Source organism: Cynara cardunculus (assembly GCF_001531365.2).
Source record: "Cynara cardunculus var. scolymus isolate 2C chromosome LG 10, CcrdV1, whole genome shotgun sequence".
Classification (NCBI taxonomy): domain Eukaryota; kingdom Viridiplantae; phylum Streptophyta; class Magnoliopsida; order Asterales; family Asteraceae; genus Cynara; species Cynara cardunculus.
In genome coordinates this window covers 18,640,887-18,645,740 of record NC_037537.1, presented here as the reverse complement: position 1 = coordinate 18,645,740, position 4,854 = coordinate 18,640,887, and positions in this window count along the sequence as shown.

Below are 4,854 nucleotides of genomic sequence, written 5' to 3'. Positions count from 1 at the left end.
ATGTTGAACACTGAAGATTAGCCTTCAGTCATTAAACATCACTCAGTAAGTGAAATGATTTAGTGTTCTATCTCTAACACTGAACTCTAGAGTAAATATATTTATTCTCTCTAAGGTATGATTACTCTTCTCTTTTCTCAACTTAAGACTTTCACTGAAGCTTTCTCTTTGTCAGTGATAAAATGTTTTAAAAGGTGGTCTCAGTGATTCTCTACACTCACCACATCTTCAAGTATATCTTTATACTTATCTTAGAAATCTAAAAGATCACTGAAACTTTTCTTATCAGTGACCAAAAAGGTTTTTTAAAGTGTCAGTTTCAGTGACTCTCTAATCACTAAAATCTGATGTCTTAAAACCATCACTTAATATTTTCTCTTCAGTGATAAAATGTTTTAAATAGAGTTTTCAGTTTCCTTTTTAACACTGAATGACTCTTCATTTTCTTAAAAACTATTTTTGTTTTTAAAGGAAAATAGTTAATGAATCGTCTTTATGACGACATTCTCTGTTTACTATGAGCGACGCTTTGAGACGTGCAAAATGATCTGTCATTACGCTACCTCATTAAATGTCATCCAATCGTGGATGAGAACGTGGCATATTTTTCATCATGACCACTTTGCCGAACCGTCGTCTTTTCTCTCTCTCATAATACTTATCTCTCCTCCTACCTATAAATATGAGACTTCTCCACTTTTCTCTTTACGCTTTCAAATTTCTTAGACAAACCTCGCTAAGATTTCTCCAAAGCAAGAACTCTCTAAATCTTCAAACCTTTTTTCGACCTTTCATCTTAATCTTTAAAGGTCAGAATCTTCTTTTCTTCTTACCGTTACAAGAAATGTGTTTAATATGATTAAGAACTTTGTTCTCTTAATACATTAAACTATAAAGGTTTTTTAATCATCTCTTTCTTGATTATTAATCTTGTTTCTTTATACACATTCTACTTGAAAAACCCTAATCTTGTAAGAATTTTTCAAAAGAAGTTTTTCCTTGTTTAATTATTTTTTCTATACTCTTTAACCATAAACTCTTGGCTTATTTCTAACAAACTTGTTTGTTCCTGTTTGTTTTACTTCTTATTGATAATAAACAGATGGCTGCCAAGAACGTCAACTTCTCTATTGACGAGATCTCTATCAAGCCCAATAACCTCATTGCCTTGTTGGAAATACCCTCCACCAGAGCACATTACTAAGAGGCGGATGACTTCCTCAAGCAGTCGTCCTTAGGCTACGCTCTCAACCATGAGCCCCTCATGGTCAAGGAACTTCTTCAGCAGTTCTGGTACACTGCTAAGGTTGTCGAAGTCCAAGACGATGCAGAACGCACAATGGAGCAAATCCATTTCACTTTCAACCGCATGGAAGTGAACTTTGGGGTGTCTACACTCCGCTCAACTCTCCGTCTTCCCAAGGGTCCTTTCGACAGCGAACCTTCCACCAGCGAGATCATCAACTTTCTCGACGCCATTGGCTACCAGTGGCCAATGAAAAAGGACTCCAGCGCCCCTCTCAAGTCCTTGACAAAGATTAAGAAGAACAGGATGTCAGCTGTCTAGCAATACCTGTTTTCTCATTTTTCCAACGCATGGGTGGAAAAACTGGAGGTCAGGACTAGGCCTCTAGGATCGCCTTGATCATAGGCGTATCTGCGATTCAGCGTCGCAATATAAATTATGTTGCGGTCATTTTCGATGACCTGGTGCTCAAGCTGAACAAGTGCTAGCGAGAAAAGGTGGTGCCTTACACCAGGTTTCTTTCGATGGTATTGACAAAGATCTTCAAGACTCTTTACCCCAAAGAAGGAAACCTTCCAACTTTCCGACTTGGATCCAGGATTCTAGATCATAAGCTGAGGGACAGTGATGTGGCACTATCTTCCATTGTGTCCATCTCTACCTCTTCTCCTCAGGTGGCCATGACAAGGGCAAACCCCCCCGCGTCTAGCCAAGCCACCAAAATCCCTTCTAAACGACCCTCTCAACCAACTCTTGGTTCTCCTCAAAGAGCCAAGAAAGCAAAACAAGGGACAACCACGTCTCTAGCTGGGGCCTCTCAAAAGGCTTCAGTTATTGAAACTTGTCTTACCCCCAAAGCATCTTCTGTTCAACCTCCCAGCTCTTCAGTGATTTCTCCCATCACTGCGTATCAGTGGTACCTTCACCAATCACTTCAGTGACCCAAATCACTGAAAGTGTAAATATCGTCGCCACCGCTGAACACCCATGTCTCTTCTCGACCATTTTCTCTTCTCCTCYTTCCTTGGTCTTTACACATGTCGATGATGTATCAGCGACTGTCCTTCTTGATACTGAGACGCGCACCTGGACCTGAGGTTGCTCCTCTCGATGTTCATCAGCATACGGATGTCCATCCTCTCGATGACATTTTTGCTCATGCCAGTGACAATCCTTTAGATGTCACTGAAGGCCCCTCAATTATTCCATCTTCCTACCCTTTATTTTCTTCTAACCTTGAGCCTTCAGCTCACACTTCTTTTGCAGGACCTTCTTCGATGCATCAGTCTGATGCTTAGGAAATGGAAGAGGAAGAAAGAGAGAAAGATGATGGAGGAGATGAAGAGATCGATGATGACTATGATATGGCATCTGACGTCAAACTTCTCCTTCCCGCTGTTGATACCGTCTTCTGCAGGATCAACGAAGTTCACCAAGAGATGCCCCGTCAAGGCGATCTTAATGCGAACTTCCTTGCTCTCCAAGAGGATGTTCAAGAAGTTCAGAGTCATCTCCTAATTCTCCAAGAAGCTGTTCAAGCCAACACTGACGCCATTTGTTCTTCACAGCAGGGCTGACGATGCTCAGGCTATCGCTGATCAGCAGACTGGTCTTCTTCAACAAATCCTGGATGTTGTCCGTCAACCAACTCCAGTGATTGCACCCTCTTTCTCTGCCAATGATCTCATCCAGCTCCATGAGACACGTGAGGCAACGACAACTCTAGCCAATGCTTTGCAAAGGCTGGAGGATTCTATGGTTCTCCAACGTCAGCGCTTGGACGAACTCTCTGGCCAATTCTCTCGAGCCTTAGCCAGAGAGGGGGAGATGAGGTCCAACGCTGGTGAATCATCCGATGCTGCTCCTATAGCTTCTCAGGCTGTTGGCCCAGTATCAGCTTCAGTTGCAGTTGAAGCTAAGGCTCTCAAAGCTGAAGCAGTTGCTGCTCCTGTAATCCCGACCACCGAAGCTGTTCTAGCTGAGGATGTCGATGTCATTCCTAGGGATGATGCCCATACCATCGCTGCTGCTGGTGATGATGATGATGATGATGATGATGAAGATGACGATGATGAAGACGATGATGAACCTACCATTCCAGACACCGAAGATGATCTAGATGGCGACGACGACGACGATGATGATGAAGATGACTTTACCATCAAGTTCCAGAAACCATCAACCGTCACCAAAGGTGTTACTCTTGGGGATTCCGCATCCCAGGGGGAGCAAAGGCAAGATGAATCGACTCCATCAGGGAACCAGGACCCTAAGTCGAAAGACAAGGCGGTCGCTGAAGAAGGAAACTTGAGGATATTGTTCAATATTCCTCAACAACCTTTGTTTGAAGACTTTACCTCTCAGGTAGTGATCACTTCAACCTATTAGCTTCATATTCCATCAACAACCTGCGGTCAACTGGAGCTGGTACCTGATCAACCCACTTCTCGTGCTCCTACCGACCGGCAGATGACTCAGCTGAAGGAGTCACTCGACCAGACTAGAGTAAAAATTCATCTTCGTACCTCTAGTGGTGGTAAGTTTGACTTCTTATCTGAAGCTGAAAGACTCGAGGCATTACGGGCTGAAAAAGAGCTAGAACTTCAAAAGAAACAGACTGAAGATAGCTTGAAGCTGGCTAAGTCACTAGCTGAAACAATCCTTCCCAAGAAAAAGTCCAAGAAAACAGTGAATGCTGTCCAAGCCAGGCTAAACTTCTTTCGATTGCAGAAGCTGAACGCAAGAAGAACCTGAAGCTGGTGGATAAGGACAAGCAATGGAGCGAAGCAAAACTGAAAAAGAGACTCAGTCCCCGCCCAATTATCAGCTTCAGCATCAGCGGACGTTCTAAAGACGGTGGAACGCTGGTCTCAATGCTCATCACCAGGGACAATCTTGATGTCGTTATCGAGTATCCTTCCTACCTTGGCCGCTATGGATACAGCGAATGGATGGAGATCAGACAAGCCATTCAGTAATCCAAGTCGAGACACAAGACACTTATCGAGGACACCATCAACGAGCTCATCAAAAGGATATCCATGTATGTCAAGGTCCCTGACCGGCCAACTCTGAAGAAATGTGGGAAGAAGAAACAAAAGCTCTATGATCCTAATGAAGGACCATTCCTAAGGAACGAATATGAAACAAAGTTCTCCTTAGATGAAGTCCTGAAGGCTCATAAGAGTACATACATTTCTATGTTGAATCTTGACTTGCCAGATAAGGGTCCCTATACATCCAACTCTGTGCATTTTAAACCTGAGTTAGGAGTTATATTCCTTGACTATGAAGGTGAAGTCAGATTTCAGAGAATGTTAGAGCTACATTTATGTCCAATGGATCATTTGGTTTATCTTTTGCTCTGGATAGATGATAGCATGCCTGGAAAAGTCGTAGATCTGAAGATACGAAGGGAATTCCTACGTCGAAGAAAACTTGGTGAAAGTGTACCTGGGTACATAGTTCTAAGATCTCTAGATTAGTTTCTCTTTGTAACAACTATCCATTTTTCCTTGTAACTTCATGTACTATATCTCCTTTAAGTGATTATACTTATATTCTGTAAGTTCTGGACATGTACTGTAATACTTGTAATATTTCCTATG